Source organism: Anas platyrhynchos, chromosome 3, assembly GCF_047663525.1.
Source record: "Anas platyrhynchos isolate ZD024472 breed Pekin duck chromosome 3, IASCAAS_PekinDuck_T2T, whole genome shotgun sequence".
NCBI lineage: Eukaryota > Metazoa > Chordata > Aves > Anseriformes > Anatidae > Anas > Anas platyrhynchos.
In genome coordinates, this window is record NC_092589.1 from 13,350,948 (window position 1) to 13,368,463 (window position 17,516).

The window sequence follows — 17,516 nt, forward strand, 5'->3', positions numbered from 1 at the left end:
TAGTATTTTCTTGTATTTGCCCATTTTTATTGGGTATTGTTTTTTTCCTTTCTTCAATTAAAATGAAATGCCTTTCTTACAAACAGGAAAAAACTCAGCTTGGAGGTCACTGCTAAAAGAAAAATACTTCACCTCAAATTAATAAAATGATTGGAGCTGATATTTATGTAGATTCTGTAATGTTCCTTAGCATAGAGAATATTTCAGAGTTGTTTGGTGACTGCTAGGACCAAAATGAGATCAGCATGGCATGTTTACAGACGAGGACTATGTAATATAAACAAGGCCAGAGGAGGTAAGCTTATGACAGCACTCTATGTGTTTGTAGAGTTCAGAGTTTATTCGGGGGACATGTAATTCACACACTTCCATCAGCAAAATGCTGAATGTGCAGAATGACTTCAGAGTTTAAAGTACAGCAGTGGCTGTGAAGCCAATGAACGTCTGGTCTTTTCTTTAGAGAATATATATTACTCTTACAACTAGTTTTGAGGTTGCCAAAGCCAGCCTGAGTGTGCTCAGTGTTTTTTTTGTTTTGTTTTTTTAATCTAAATAAAACACCTGTCACTAAGGTGTATGGAGGCAATGCATGCTGCTAAGGCAGCAGCTGGTTAGTCATCACAGCTCAGCAGACTACTAGCCTTTGTCCCACTTGCCCAAATTTTTATGAACTCATTCTGTTTTTTAGTGTCAAATGGGTTACACTGGCTTTGCCTTATTAGTAGGTCTCTGCTTTATTTGCTGTGTCTGTCGAGTAGTTCATTGCTTGAATGGGCTTGCCTAAATGTATTCCTGATTTGGGATTTGCATTGGTCTAGGAGCTTGAATGTGGTCAGGCGTCTTAGCTAAGGTTGGGTAGTGACTTCTTAATGTGTGTGAACTTTGCTGCTTGGCCTCTTCCTTTGCTGCACGACACTTTTCTCTGCAGATGGATGCCATGAGATGTCCTGAAGCAGGAGAGGCACTAACCACAAGTCACAAACTGAATGTGAGCAGGACTCCTACAAACCTTTGAGTGCATGTGAATGAGGCACCGATGTGCTCACTATGCACAGCTGTTAGCAATTGGAAGGAAAGTTCATAAACAATGTCGGTCCTGAGGGGGCTGCACCAGAGGACCAGAGCCCTAGCTAGAACGCAGCTTTAAGCACGTGGTTTCTGAAAAGAACTTACTGAGTTGTGTTGCTTGAAAACATTTTGTGGGAAATACGTAAACCTGCCTTAAATGATAAGAAATATACTGAGCCCATGTCTAGATCTCAATTTTGTCAATCTTTAGGCTATATGTTGAAGGTCTGCATTCAGACAGAGTTCTCTTAACTTCAGTGGATCAAGGAAGAACTTTTTTGTCTTCAGGAACACTTTCCTTGCTTCCTGGTAGGCTTATATTAGCAAGACAGCAATCTGACTCCTAGTATTTCATTAGGGTGAGTGGTGTGACTTACCATCATTGTAAATGCAAGGGCAGGCCATGAAACTGCCTGCTGAATATTTTAATGTGGTGTAGCAGTGGCTGCACACTCTGACGACTGCTGGAGAAGTGCTCGACCACGGTGACTCACTATCCCTGCGCTCTACCAATTTAAAGTCTTTTGTCTTTGGATGTTAGATTTTTGTTTTCCTCAGTGATGCAGGCTCAAAGGCAACAAAGAGTAACACGGATTCTGGAGAACATGGTATTTTGGGGGAAAGAAAGGGGGACACTGTTGGGGTACAGAAATGCCTGTTACTGCTTTTGAAAAATGGATTTTGTGACCCATACACTTAAATACATTCAGAGTACCTCTAGTTGTAACTGAAACCTATGTGACCTTAAAGAAAACAGTTGCAATATCCAGCTGGAAGTTTCTTTTATCTGGAGGTAACATTTTTCTGTATAGATAACAAATTTTAAATTGAACCTAGTGATACCTTGAAAGCTTTCAACTGTCTATCAAATATTAATCATAATTTCCTTAGCTCCTGATTTTGTTAAAACTGCACTATATGGTCAGGCCAAATTCGCCTGTGTGTTTATAAAAGTATGGCTTCTGATCTAAGTCTCCTTGGTTGAGATATTCTATCCTTGGCTTTTTTTTTTTTTTTGGTGAGAATACATGCAGTAACTCCAAAACTTATATGTAAAATGAACATAAGTAGTACTTCAATGGCTGTGTTTTACTGATTTGTGATGTTATTCCCTCCATGCTAACATTACTGTAGTAGTATTTTCTTCATTTTCTGTTGAAATTTCAGGAAAAAGCTTGAAGATTGTGTTCATTTCTCCCCTCTGTCCAAGTAAAAGTTAGGGAGGGCATCCCTAGCACTGACTTCAATACTTCTTGAGAATGACCTTTGTGGTTTTAGATGTTAGTGCCCATACAGAGGTAAATGGATGGCTGTTGCATCCTCTCAAGTGCAACTGCCTGTTTATTTTTATAAGCAGAAAACCTCTTATCCAAATTGGATTAGAAGTGTAGGAAGTAGAGTATTGCTCTTCTTTAGATATGCTAAATCATGCATTGCCCATGGGATTATAAAGGAGAAGAAAAAAAAAAGATAATCAAATAGCATGGGATATTTTTTTTCCTCTGAGCAGTAACAAAGTGGGAACGGATAAGTGATCTAAGGAAACATGAGGAGGTGGAGAAGGTATTTGAACTTCATCTGTTTGACTTGCCGGCTGTGAAAGAATAGTAAAGTGGAAATATAAGTGTACAAAAAGTTTGGTTTTTTGTTATAAGTGTACAAAAAGTTTGGTTTTTTAGCCCTCCCAGAGGAGGGCTATGAAGATGGTGAAAGGCCTGGAGGGGAAGACGTACGAGGAACGGCTGAGGGCACTGGGCCTGTTCAGCCTGGAGAAGAGGAGGCTGAGGGGAGACCTCATCGCAGTCTACAACTTCCTCGTAAGGGGGTGTCGAGAGGCAGGAGACCTTTTCTCCATTAACACCAGCGACAGGACCCGCGGGAACGGGGTTAAGCTGAAGCAGGGGAAGCTTAGGCTTGACATCAGGAGGAAGATCTTCACAGAGAGAGTGGTTGCACACTGGAACAGGCTCCCCAGGGAAGTGGTCACTGCACCGAGCCTGACTGAATTTAAGAAGAGATTGGACTGTGCGCTTAGTCACATGGTCTGAACTTTTGGGTAGACCTGTGCGGTGTCAAGAGTTGGACTTGATGATCCTTAAGGGTCCCTTCCAACTCAGGATATTCTATGATTCTATGATTTGTATAGCAGTGTATTAGCATAAAAACTAGTTAAATGTATTCATCAAGAGACAGCTTTTAATATACTGGGAGACAGCAGCATATAGCTTTATCAGGAATTTATCACACATGCAAAGTAATCAATTCTTATTTTCTGGATTGTTGCTTAAAGTAATCTTTGTTGTTTGGGCTCAGGTACAGAATACTGAAAGATTGCTATAAAGCCATGCTTGAATGCCGGAAATACGGGAAACTGAGGAGCCAAATCAGCCATTTACTTATATTGTAGCCCCATAGATATCCTGTTGGGCCACTGTAAAAAACTGACACTAGGCTTGCAAAGAGTAGGCAGACCTCTGACATCTCTCCAGAGGTATGTAGGTCATATGCTTTTATATGTAAATGCTGGAGGTGATACGTTTAGAAAGGACCAGGTTTTGTACCTTACATAAAGACTGTCCAAGGTTTGAATTTAAGAGGAAGAGGAATACAGTAAGATGCTACATTTATTAGCTGTGATTTACCGAATATTCATGCATGAACTACAGACTTGGAAAATTCACATGCAAGGTTTAGGAGAGCCAGGTGGAGGTTATCCACGGTTTGTTTTTTTTTTTAAACTGGAATTGCAGATGAACTACAGTTGAAATGGTGAGTGTAGTCACAGAGTGGTAAGGAATTTAGGATAAAGCAGAGGGAAACGCTGTTGGATGAACTTGGCTTTTGTGTTTCACAGCCTCCCTAAGTGAAAAGGAACTTCCCTTATTTTAAGATACCCATTTGTGTGATGTAGGAGTTCAATAAAAACTATATTGAGTAGTTTTTAAATTTTGTCCTTTAAGATCTTTTTTTCCTAGTGAATGTGGAGAGCCAGCATGCTGTAGCTGAATTTATGTCAGTGAATGCTTACATTTCCTCTTTCTGTCCTTTTTTCTTTAATCTACGTGAAATGTCTTTTCTTAATAAAAGTGAAGCAAAGATGTGTTAACACTTCCAGCAAGTCTGTGAACTTTCTCTGAAGAAGTTCCTGGTCAGGCAATCTAACTTTGTGGGAATGAAAACTTTCAGGTATTGCAGGTTCAGCTAGTTCTACTAGCAGGTACCTTAAAAGTTTTGCAAGCAGGAAAAATATGACTTGGAAATGAATTTGAATTGGGCCTCTGTTCCTTAATTTAGGGAAACCATAATACCTGAAGCTCAGCGAATCTGAGCTCTGCTCTTCAAAGAACTTAAAACTACAGCTGAAAAATTCTTTGAGGAAGTACTTGAGGATGGCGTATGTTAATTGAACTTGCAGATCTGGCATGTGACTTGTTGTGTTTTCAAGATCCAGAAATGTTCCTGGAAGACTTAAACTAAAAAAAAAATAAAAATCAACATCAACAAAAAAAACCCACGTTGACAATAGCTGTGTCCAGGCACCTGAGAAATTCAAGCTTGCTGTCTTGGAAAGAAGCCCAGTGCAACTGCATCTGCATGTTTCTGACTTAGTAGATGGTTTACATCAGATTGACCTTTTGGGAAAATTAGTTTTATTCAGATGATGCCTCACTTTTCAGTCCTGTTTTTTGGGAATCCAGCACTTCTCATGCCTCAGACCATTCTTGGGAAGCCAGATGTAGGACTATCTAAAGAGCAGGTCAATTTCTGAATATCTGTTTTGGGCAATGGTTGCTGTGAATACAGTTCTATAAACCACTGCACTATTAAAGGGGGCAACATGTTTGTGAAGCTGTTCTGAAATACAGGGGATGCTGTCTTAACCTTTCAAAATCTTAATCGGCCTAAACGATCTCTAGTGTGTGTACAGCAAGCTCTCTCCAGTAATTCTTGCTAATTATTTTGTTTCAAGTAAACGTTGAAACAAACTGTCATAGGAAGGCTATCAACAAACAAGAAGCTCCAGGTTGATCTGAAAAACTGCTTGTCGTTTGCAGTTCTCCAGCATTCGATGTACCTTCCCTTTTTCCTAAGGGAAGGCATGTCTTGAGAGGCCTCTTCATGCCTAAAGCTGAGTCTCTTGCAGTAATAACTTGACATCTGGTAAGCCAACTCCTGCTCTGAGCAGGAGGTTGGACTAAATGACCTCCTAAGATCCTGGAGTGCTCTTTGATTCTGTGGAGTTCTCTGTAAGAAGTTGACTCAGCCTTCTGGAAACATATAAGCAGCATTCTAATTCTGGTGCACAACAGAAGGGCAAAGGTGTCAAACCTGTAACGTAGGTGGCTTGTTTGAAGGTGACCTGCATTTAAAATCCCTTTTGATTCTTTAATTTCGAATATCAAACAGGTATTGTTGTTAATATCATTGGAGACTTTTCACGGTAACTTCTATTTTTATATTTTACATCATAAAATCATTAAGGTTGGAAAAGACCTCCAAGATCATCTGGTCCAACCATCACCCTACTACGACTGTCACCCACTAAACCATGTCCCTAAGCAGCATCATATTGCTCCATCTAGAATCACTTTAGAATTAGATCCAGGATTAATTCTTGACTGGTTCTATTGAGTATCAATAGTCCTGCTGTCTTGTAGATATTTTGTTAGTCTTGCCTGAGATTCCTTCAGCTTCTAGTAAGGTTTACTATGAGGTTCTTTCTCAGTCCAAAGACAAGTGATTTTGCATGCTCTTTTTTTGGTGGGGTCTCTTCTCAGTAGGAGTTTGAAAATACTGAGTTAATCCAGTGCCAAAAGCCTCATGCCTACTAAAGCAGAAACCAGCCTGCACTCAGAGGGCCAGTTGTGTTTTCAGTCTGCCAGGTGGGATGCGCATCAATGGCAACAGGCTGTCCTTGAACCAAAGAAGGACTTCCCTGGCGTACCACAGGACAACACATTCAAAGATCTAAGAGTGGAATAGGACATGCTAAGAAGTGCTCCTTAGGCTCATTTAATGGCAAAGGATGACTCGAGTCATGGGAAATACCTTGCTGCAGTATGATGAGTTGTTGCCTCTCTGTGACTAGGCTAGTGCAGCTTCAGTGATGAATTGCTCCACAGTTGCCTAAGGCTTGCCATGGTTGTTGGATGACAGATGTTGTAGAGTTGGCGAAACCTTTTGAAGGAAAGTTTGCTGTGCCTTAAGAAATTGAGATTCTGCTTTGTTCTTCTACTCGGCTGTCCTGCAAATCTAGTTAGTTTCTCCAACCCCTTCCAGAAGTGGTCAGTGTAGAAGAGTTCATGAAGTTGTACCATCTACTCTTCATGTTACAGCGACTTGAGATACAGCAAAGCATTCTTCTCTGAAAGCTCTAACTATAACAATGGACCTTTGTTTGCTTGGCCCTTACAAGAATTTTCTTCTTGCTATTAGGCACCACACAGTGGTGCAGGGAATTAGGTCATTTCCTTCCCTCCTCCTCTTCCTGCAGATTACTCGATTAACATTTCTATTGTATACTCTAATTAGCATGTTCTTGGCTTCAGGCTGCTTTCCCCCCATAATCTCCTTAAAACACTGTAGTATGACTTTATTAACTGTATAACATGGGAACTCCTTGCACAGAGATTACACGTGATGTAACACAATGAAAGATTAATGGGGCTGGCAAGTCGGTAATCTGCCATCCTTTCTTCTCCCCGTGTGCACCCTGGGCTAGATAGACCTCTGGGAACCCCATAATAGAATCAGCACTTCCTGATGCGTGAGATTTGCCTTTTCCTGGGTATCATTGGCTTTGATCAGAGTTCTGCCACTGACTTGGTGGGAAATGGAGTCAAGGTAGCGTACAGTGCATGTTTGGCATTCAGTGTTGAGTCTATTTCCCCTTGGGACTATTACAGATCCTGTTCTTCTAAGGTTTTGCTATTCATGTTCTTTAGTCTCTTCTACCACACCCTATGCGCAGTGGTTTTAAACACTTATCCTGTGTTTGGGTCTTTATTCCATTCCCTGCCAGTTTCATTAAATAAAATTATCAACAGGCACATCTTTAAAATGTCTCTTGAAGCTTAGCATTAGCATACTCATCAGGGGAACTCTAGGATGAGGAATTTGCCACTTGAATTTCTCAGCTGTCCACACAGAAGAGGATATAACATCACCCTTTGTCCATATCCGTGAGTCTGTCTTTTTAACTGATACAGCTAGAAATGCATTCCTCTTAAAAGCTCATTTTGAATGTCATGTGGAATCACGTAATTATATCAAACTGTACAGCATCTGCTTGTGAGTCAGATAGAAGAACATGACGATACAGCCCTTTATTTCTTTAACAACTTCAAGGAAAGAACCTCCCCTGCAGCTAAGCATCACTTCTTGAAATTAGCAGCGATATCTTGGGCTACAGATTTCATTGTTTTAGTCTAGCAGGGTTGACAGCATCTCTGATCAGGGAAAAGTCAGGTAGCTTGCCTAGGGAGAGCACACTCAAGGCATTCGCTTCTACTCCTTGAGGCAGACCGCCCTTCTTATGTGGAGTAGAAATCATTAAACCTTCCTCTTAATAAAAGTCAAGAGCAGAGTAGGACACGGCTGTGGATAAGCATGGGCAGGGAAACAGTATTTCACCTGATGCAGCCACTTCGTGTGCTAGGTCTAAAGTAAACCCGAATAAACCCTGCTTTTAGCAGCTGAAGGTACATCCAAGCAGCTGCTCATTCTGCAGTTTCTTATGTGACTGCAGAACACAGCAATCCACAGGCTTATTAACCTGGGTTCTAAACAGTGGCAGCTGTAAAACAAAGAAATAAAACAAAGCTCTTAGAAGAAGAAACTCTTAGAAGCCAATTAATCTTAAATTCCCTTTCTAGACTGAACGCTTTTTAAACAGTGCAACTCGAGCGTTACGACTGCTGTGAGAAAAGTATTGCAGCCTCAGAGTGTCGATGCCAATGTCACTTAGCACTGGGCCAGTTTGGGGTGCTCCTGTGCAGAGAGAGCCAGGAGTTTGACTTGATCCTTGTGGGTCCCTTCCAAGTCGGGATATACACTGATAAAGAGCACCTTTTGTACTTTTATTGCTGTACCTGTATGTTAAGTGATACTAACACAGTCCTGATGCTTACTTTTTTTTCCTTTTCAAGTCCTGATTAAGACAAAATTAAAACGATTAACCTTATATAGGCCAGGGCAAAATGTAGAAGACTTGAAGGTGGTGGGCGAAGTGGGATTAGGCAACTCTTCCACCACTCTGAAAGGTGCCATACCAATCAGTGGAAAAGTGAGGCCTGTGTGATAGTAGAGTGAGGGTGTTGATTTTGGCAGGGAGGAGGGCCAAACTTGAGTCTCAAGATGTGGCTTGATGAGGTTCATTCAGAAGGTTCTGATCTCACTAGGTTTGGTGCAGCAGGTTTAGAGAATAAACCCACAAACAGATTTAAAAAATGATTTGGGTTAAAATAGTTGAGGTTTGTGTATGTTGGTTTGGTATTTTTTTTCAAACTACCTTCTCATCTGAGTAATCTGACAGCTGTGATAATGACCATACCATTTCAGATCGATATTGAGTAGCATGGTGGCGAGGAGTGGAATGATGGAATTTGCACATCAGTGTTTCCCCAAAGTGCTCCTCAGTGCTCAGTGGTTGCAGCTCAGTCACTTCTGTGGAGCAAAGTGATATCTGCGTGCTTAGTAAACTATGAAGGGGTGAGTGGTAAGTGTCTTTTAGCCTCTATGCAGTTTTATGATCAAGAATATCCTATGGCAAGGAGTTCTGTAGTTCAGTCTTTCAGGTGATGAGGTGATGTAACAGCACAGCCTGACAGTATTACTTTGGAGAAGATTAGCTGTGGAGTACAGTTTGAGGAGAGAGGAAAAAAAGGTAAGCATTAACCTCATTCTCAGCAGTGAAGCTTACTGATGTAGAGTCGCAACTTATGCTGCGTTACAGCGTTATGAACAAGAAGCCAGTTTGCCAATGCTTAGCTTTGAGTGCTCCTGTGTAATCAGGAGCCTTCAGTTCTGCTGGTACAGCTGTTTGCACAGCCGTGCTGCGAGCCCAGTTGGGAAACAGATCCGGCCGAAAAACAACTGAGCAGGTAAAACCACTTTTAAAAGCATGGACAGCTTCACTGTGAACCAGATCAAGGAAACCAAGCCAGGAAGCTGTGCTTGTAAAGCTGAGGTGGCAAGCAGTGCTGTCTGTAGGAAAGAGCAGCAGAAATGGCAGCTGTACAGCCAAGTGTAGAATTTGGGGATGTCGGATGTCAGCCTGAGCATGCGTCACTTGAGCCAGGGTAACCATGCGAAACTACTTGGCCCATTACAATTGCAGTGTGAGACCTGATGTAAATGTTAAGCTACTGCATTGTATCTCGCTTGCAGCAGACAAACATTTGCATGATCAGTTCCACAAGGCGGTAACTTGGACGCTGTGGTAACTCGATCACCATTTTATGGCTCAGGCATTTAAACAACTGCATCAAGCCAGTGGGTTAGATTATTAAAGCTGTAGGGGAATACAAAATGAGAACCTCGTCTGGCACATGCAGAGTTACCTTTCCAAACGTGCATCCTGTAGAAATAAGATGCTGTAGCATCTCTGGCCGAGTGATTCCAGTATCTAAAAGCAGCTCTACTCAGGTGGTGTCTGCAGGTGTGTTGTGTCCAGCTCTACAGCATTAGTGAAAACAGGGCTAACAATACCTGAAGGCTTTCTGCAGTTTTAATTCTTACTGTATTAAGAAATCACTTTTTGTGTGGGAGGTGAGAAAGGCTAGCTGGGCTAATAAGTGATGATTTAAATAAAAAGAAAAAAAAGGTATAGCCTGCATGGGTACAGTTATGTAAGAGGAGCTGACAAGGAAATAGAACAGTGTCTCTCTGTGAGCCTAAACCGAAGAACTGCTGGGGATCTGGGCTGCAGGATAGCTTTTAACACACCCTCTACTTCCTTTTTTCCTTTTTGGGGCCAGAGATTGATGAATTTATGGCACAGCAAGCAGGATGCAGGCTGTGACTTCAGCCAATGGTGTGCAGCGTGGTGGTGTTTACCTAGCTTACGTAAGGCAGAGCCAGCCCCCGGTTAGTCAGAATGCGTTCCCCACTGCTTAAGTAAAAGCACACGGCAGAGGCACTCAGTCTGGCAGTTGCTGGGATTTAAAGGAGTTGGTGGATTTCGTGTCTCTTAAACAAGACTGAAGGCTTTTCTCTACAGTGTAGAAATACTGAGAGAACAGAAAGATACTGGTAAGTGCTCTGCATGCCATCGTTTTTACGTTCTAGTGTTGCACTGTTTCAGTCTTTATAAAAGCCTCCTCAGCCACGTTATTTTTTAGTAAGAAGTTCAGTGATATGGCTGAAGGGAAATCTGAGAACAGGCAGCATGTTTGCAGGCTGCTTTCCCACCTCAAACAAGAAGAGACATTTAAAGTGCACAATGTACTAAATGCATCTTGTTCACAAGAAGTCAGTCGCTTCTCATTTTTAGTGTGTGGAGCAAGATGCCTTGAAACTGTCGGCGTTATCTAATAAATCATACCGAGGGGAATTTCTCACAGAGCTGTTAAATATTACCGTTCTCTAAACCAAAAGCAGTTTAAATGTAATTATAACTCTTATTTGTGCAAGATGATATAATACGCTGTGTGAAAAAAGCTTGAGCGTAATAGAGACATCTGTTCAGTTGATACTTTGGTACATAAACTGCCTCGTCAGGAAGTCAGAAGCTCAGAAAACAAAACGGTAATGTTCAGGTCTGCAGAACAAGAAGTCATTGTGGTTTCCTGCAAGTACAGGGTTCTCAGCTATATGTATTCTACTTCAGGTGCATCATACAGCAGATTTCCCTGTGCTCGGTAATCAAAGCATAAAAAGCTCCATCTATTTGTGTAATGGCCCTTTTAAAAATAAAATGCCTGTATTTTGGTATATACTCTCCATCTGTATATGGAAGTTGTGATTCTCTCACTGAATTGCAGTGAACGTTGGGATTGCTTATTTTTGAGGTAATACCGTGTAATTTGTCTGAAGGCAGTAAGAGTATAATTTAAAAGGATCCTGACTGCAGAGTTCTCTGTCAGAAAATTAGACCTTCCTTTTGCCACTTTGTACCACCATTCTACAAGTTTGTTTTCCTGATTCTGCTTTCACAAGGCACTCCATAAAGATATAAAAAGGTAGTGCCATGTTTAATGAACAGATAATGTTGTGTTATCAGCATGCCTGTTATACTTTTTTATGGCTTCATAATTACAGCTTATATAAATAATCTTTAGTTGAAAATTTGAGTATGAAATAAAAGTTCTTAAATAGTTTGTAGTAACAGTCTCAGTGCAAATACAACCAAAAACTGGCATATAAAGTTGCAAATTAATCTTCGTAAGTAGCTTGTTTGAATTACTTCCACTGGCCTCGTAGTTTAGCTAATTCAACAAACGCAAACTGTAGTTACTTGCTCTAGTGCTGCAGGTTGTTTGTTTTTTTTTTTTAAGCTTATTGGTTGCTTTTAAACTTTCCTTTACCTTGTATGAGGTTGTACGTTTTGTCACTGATATATCTGAAAGCTGACTTAGTGGGCATGGGTGGTGAGTGTGCGTGGAAATGTGGCAGTTTAACTGGTGAAGAACTTTTTTCTCAGCTAATTAAGGTTATGGATAATATTGCACTGACAGCTTTAAAATAGCCACCCTGTGCTAAAAGACAAATGTTTTCAGCTTCCCACACACAGTCTGAATTACATCATTTATAATCTGTAGGAGGATATCGTGGTTTCCTCAGGGGAGGATCAGCTGTTACTTTTCGTAACTGAAAATGTTGGATATTTTTTTTTTTTTAAAAGAGAATATTTTCAGAATTGATTTTTGTCAATCTGCTAGGGTGGATCATTAGCTATTATGTAACTCCTTCAGTTTTAATATGCCTGGCCCTGCTCTGATCCCATCAATGGCAATTCAGAATTACAGAAGTGAAGGCAGCAGAAGTCTGATTGGAATCAAGCCCTGTGCGTAGAAGGATTTTCCATCTTCTGAAAAGGAATGCTATTTTTGAGTACTGCCATAAAGTACAAGTTTTCATGTAGGCACTTCTATTATAAGTCTTCCTCTAAGCTGTTTTCCTGAACAAAGATGCTTGTCCTCACGGCATTGTTCCCAAGCTTCATAAAATTGCTAAGAGCTGCTCAGATTTGCTTCCGCGACTGAAACCGGACTTGAAGCAGCATGCTGGATGCCAACCCAACTAAAACTGCTGCTTCTTACACTGGAAAAGGTTAGCTGTAGTCTTGGTGCAGAGCAGTAGACTTGCTCATGCACATCAAGTTAATGCCCCATGTTGAAGTGTTTATAGGCAACATGCTTTTTTTTTCCTGCTAAGATTCTTGCATGATATGTTTCCAGGCTTACCAGCCTACCAATGGCAGATGTCCCCGATAAAAAGATGCTTTCATTCTGTTTGAGAATGAAAAACCCCTCTATTGGGATCTTACAGATGTTCTCAAGGCACAGCAGCAGATAGTTGTTTGCATTGTTTTGTGCTTGGTATCCTGTGAGGGAGAGGCTGCTCATTTCAGAGTTTGGCCTTGTTGTCTTATTTTCAGTACTTTCATATCATAAGACACTCTCGTGTATATAGCAGATGACTAAGCTTATTCAGAGGTTATAAAAGAAAAGGCAAACAGTATAGACTAAGGAAAGAATAAGCCATACAAAACCTAAAGGCTGAGATAAATTTCAACATTCCCAAGGCTAATTCTGTACTTTTTTAGATGCCAAAATATTCCCTTTTCTAGAAAGGAGGGGAAAATTAATTATCCTCCTGTAGAGGAGGAAAAGTAGCACTACTGATCTGAAGGGATGGCACGACTTGAATACTTAACAGCTGTTTTGCTATACCTTTCCCATGCATCTGCGGTGAAGGATGTAAGCTGTAGACAGAATCTGACTAATCTCAAAAGTGAAAGATAAAAACATGCTGAACCTAAAGTTCCAGGTATGTGTGTGAAGGAAACATGAGCTTATTTTTAACTAGAAACTGGGTGAAAGATGAAAACACACAACACTCTTCTGTGACTTGCGTGTTCTCCCAGGCAATCACTCCAGTAAAACCATTTTAACAGAAGAAGCTTTCAGAAAGAAGACAGTTAAAGGAGAATAACTTTCCAGTGCTGGTTTAACCATCAAGTAGAAGAAAGTGATTTCCCAATCTTTGTCTCTGCCTTCAAAACCGCGGTGATGCAAGGAGCTGATTCCTTGTTGCTTACACCAGTGTGGATCAGCAGTAACATTATCAGTATCAACCGAGTGACACTAATGCAAATGACAAGTACATCCCCGCAGAAAACAGGCACTTTGAAACATGACAACCTGTGAAGGTACCAACATTTCAAGACTGAGAAAGAATATCTTTGAGTGGTTCTTCAGTCCACCTTCCAAAATGTGCTACCGCTCCAGGTACTTCGTATGTGTGCAGTGCTGTAAACTGCTGTGCTCATGTTTACCATGTTCCTAAATCCAGCAACCTGAGCTTGATCAGGACTTCTAATCAAGCAAGGAGGTAGTCTGCTGGGAATTACATTTATTTTTAACTTCTCTCTGCTTGTTTATTGCTTCTCCCTTCTTCCACACTTGCAAAATACCTTCATCTTGAGAGACTAGTATTCCACACAGATTTTTTTCTCATGGTTACCTTAACTTTGATATTCTAGTCCTTTAAATCTGAAAGTGAAGATTTCATCTCTGAAGGAATAAGATGTAACCATAGGAGAGAGTATGCAGTATTTGTGTATGCAATATTGTGTATGTGCTCAGAAGGGTTTGGTTTCCAATCTTGTAGTCACAAGATTGCCTAGTGAAATTGGTACGGATGCTAACGAACTTAAACGTGTAAATGGATGCTGGCAAACTTGGGTGCTAATTGTGTTTAGTCAGGTAATGGCACTATTCAATGTGAAGTCTTCTTCACATCTAAATAAAGCTCATGATGTACATCTAGCTGATCAAAAGTGCACCTCAGGTATGTATTTCAGTTTATTCCTAAAATGGTGTTGGGCTTCCTGAAAATGAATTCTAGTCCTAGAATAATTCGGGTTGGGAGGCTGCCTGGTCCAGTCCCTCTGCTCACTGGGACAGGCTTAGTTCAGGGTGTTCAGGGCTATGTGCAGCTGAGGTCTGAACATCTCCAGGAATGGAGATCCCACAGCTGCTCTGGATTTTTTCCCCTAAGAGCTAATCAGGATTTTCTGTGTTGCAGCTTGTTTGTTGCCCTATTCTGTCCCTGTCTACCTGTGAGAAGAGCTGGGTTCTATTTTGTCCATATCCTCCCTGATTTAAAGCAGAATTACTGAGTGAAGAGACGAGATATTGCAAGGGTTGTAAATGGAGAACTGCAAATAGCAAACTGTATAAAAACGTCGGTAGGCAAGCTATCTTGTGCTTTATTTCTATAAGCAAAAAATAAATAAAAATCCAAACCCTAGAATATGTAGGTATAGAACATAAAGTAATATTATAAAAATGGAAAAATATCCCTTTTCTGCATCTGAATCAGCATATTTTTATTTTAATTTACTCATTGACAGAGGACTTCTTTTTATACAGTGAAAGTGTTTTTTTAATGCAGTATTTTAGAAAAGGGCTAGTCTGGCACTAGCTACAGTTGCTAACAGCCTATAATGCTGGCTCTGTGTTTAGAAAATGATGGTAATTTATTACAAAGAGACTTTTATTCTAGTATTTTTAGCTCACAGCAGAGTGTTTAATGAATCTCTGCTTGGGCTCATTGAATTTATGTTCTCCCCTCCCCCTGCCCCATTTTAACCATTAAGATACTGCTATTCTCGCTTCAATTCTGAAAGCTGCACTTAGTCTTCTAAATAGCAAGCTTATTCACTAGGTGCTGTGCCCCAGTGCAAACAAGACCTGAAGCCTTTCTATAGGAGCCAGTAAAGACTTGTCGTGAATGCAGTCTCATGATCAGGAAAAACAGTGGAACAATTGAGGATGGCTGCTAAACTAAAGCTGATAATTCAGCCAAAATTCATTATATCTCTGGGTCCCCCACTGGAAATAGTACGTTAGTGAAAGCGGCCAGCCTCTTAAACTTACATCTGCCGTGAAGCACGGAAACACTGTTTTTATGTCCCTGAAGACTTAAACCTTGGCGGATAGGAAGCGAAGGAAGACAAATAGGTCAGATCCTGATGTTGGGTTTGACTGGAGCTAATGTATGTCATGAAGCGACTGAAAGCATGTCAGATTTGCAGTGCTCTGTGAGTGAGTCCATTCATTATTCCATGCTGCAGCAACACATGGCTTGCTAGGTCTTCCCAGAGAATTGTCTGCCTCCGGATTCAGACTAGTGTGCGAATGTGACAGGAGAGGGGGCAATCCTACACGAATGTACTCAGAAATCTGGAGCTTTCTTTCTGCCATCGCAATCTTTGCCTTCCGTGACTCAACTGAGTATTTAAGAACAAGAAGGCTTGTAGGAAACTGGGTTTTCATTCCTAAATAGAATTTAAAATAGTTCTTCAGTTTAAATGTCATCTCTTTCCGCTCCCTTGAAACAGTTACACATGAGGGTATTGTGCAAGTTACCTTCCATGATCTTTCTCCTGGCTCCAGAGGAACCAGTTGTAAGAACAAAACAGTATTGTTCATGACTTCTTCCTTTTCCAGTTTCTTATTTTGAGACTGCAAGACGCTAACTGGTACCCATCGTGTTTTTGTCCTAACAGCAAAGTTGTGCTCAATGAGCAGTACCTCTTACCAACTCGAGTAATGCCTTTCTGAAACAGTTTTCTCTGTGTGCCAGTTGCTTTGCTCACAAGATCTGCTCAGTTATGTAACACAGGACTGTTCACAGAGAGGGGTTTTCAGGCTTTAGTCTCTTCTCTGTAGTCAAAGCAGAGATCTTGAGGTGAAATTTTTTTGGTTTACCAGTTACGTGATTTTGAAAGAATATAGGATGGGGTGGGATCTTGTAGTTAGCACCTTATTCCTCATCAGTGTTTAAGGGTATGGAAAGACTTTCAGCATACTTTCAGAGTAGTCTGTTCTGAGACTACATCAATGAAGCCCAATCCACTGATGGCCTGAGATGCTGCTGCAAAAGTAATGGTCGTGGCAAAAAGCTGACTTAGAAGTGTTCAGTTCAAGTGGCCAGTTGCTCAGTTGTACACTGGCTCTACAGCACCTAGTTGACTTTTTAATATATTCAATCAGCCTTTCCTCACACTTGGAAGAATTCTACTGTAGTACGCTAGAAATAAAAATCAGGGAGGTCGTTCTGTAACAGGAAAAGGCCCATTCTGTAACGCTGAGTTGATAGGGAAGAACCACTGAGTATTTCCTTCCATAAGTTCTTACGTACTACATCCAGCTTTAAAAGATCTGCTTGCCCACTTTGTTTCAGCAATGGGGATGTTATCCATGGCCTAGAAGACTCCTCTCCAGTAAGTTTTATTTTCAGACATAAAGTTTTGTTCAGAGTAGTCTTTGGAACCTTGTTAGAAGAATACGATCAGCATTTATTTCCTTTGAGGGGGGAAAAAGAAGTCTCTTCCTTTTGGGTATGGTACATTAGGGAGATCATAATGTGTGAGAAAAAGCGTGTACAACACTGCATTTTTTAGGGGCTCTGAATTTGCTACGTGCTTGAACTGAAGTTTCTGGGTGTTAATGGTTGTAAAAGTGATGTGTGCATCTCATAAAGGTTCTGAGACATGTTTAAAAAATCAAGTTCAAACATTAAAGCCATGCTTCTGAAAACGTAGAAGCAAGCTGTTTTACAAGTGGTAGCTCTAGACTTCTATTTCTTGAACCTTCATTAAGTCAAATAAGAAGTGGGTTTGCATCATGTGTGCTGCTCCCAAAATAAACTTGTCTGGATTTATTTAACAACAGCAACAAAAGTATTACAGAGGAGCTGAGCAGTAGATGCTGGACACTTTTTCTTGTATTAAGACTTTCTAGTTAACATGTACTGCTGCAGTCTGTCACATGAAACTGTTGGCTTCTTTTTTGGTTTCTGCTCAGTCATGTCTTAAGAGGTTGCTGGCCACCTGTTCAGGTGATGCTTTAAAGTAGAGTCTCCCTTAATTGTTCATGTGTAATTAGTTTTGAAGAGGATCAGAAGCTGACTAGGAGATGTATTTTTCTATCCTATTTTTTTTTTTAGCTTTCCATGACAACGTTCACTTGGATGATGAGAGGGAAGTTATGCCAAGCCTTTTTTGTCCTAATGGCAAAGCTTAGTTATTTTTGATGCCTGCCTTCCCCCCTTCTCTGGGTGAACTGATTAGCTCTTATTTCAAACGTCATAGTGTAGGGTGGGTGTTACTCAAATCTTTTTTCTTTTACAATGTCATGGTATTTACTACTCCCATGCAATTTTCTCATAGGTGGTGGTACAGATTTCATAGCAGTTTTTATCATTTTTTAAATGCC

The 17,516-nt window shown here is 40.7% G+C and overlaps 1 protein-coding gene across 3 annotated transcripts in view; it reads left to right on the top strand.

The window, feature by feature from the left end:
- Window positions 1–17,516, top strand: part of PELI1 (pellino E3 ubiquitin protein ligase 1) — a 44,368-nt gene that overhangs the window by 16,119 nt on the left and 10,733 nt on the right. Inside the window, exon 1 of one of the 3 annotated variants that reach the window (XM_072035325.1) lies at window positions 10,165–10,320. The exons of the other annotated variants lie outside the window; for them this stretch is intronic. The gene's annotated coding sequence lies outside the window, so the exon portion shown is untranslated. Of the gene's footprint in view, window positions 1–10,164; window positions 10,321–17,516 lie in introns of those variants that run through there. 3 annotated transcript variants of the gene reach the window in all.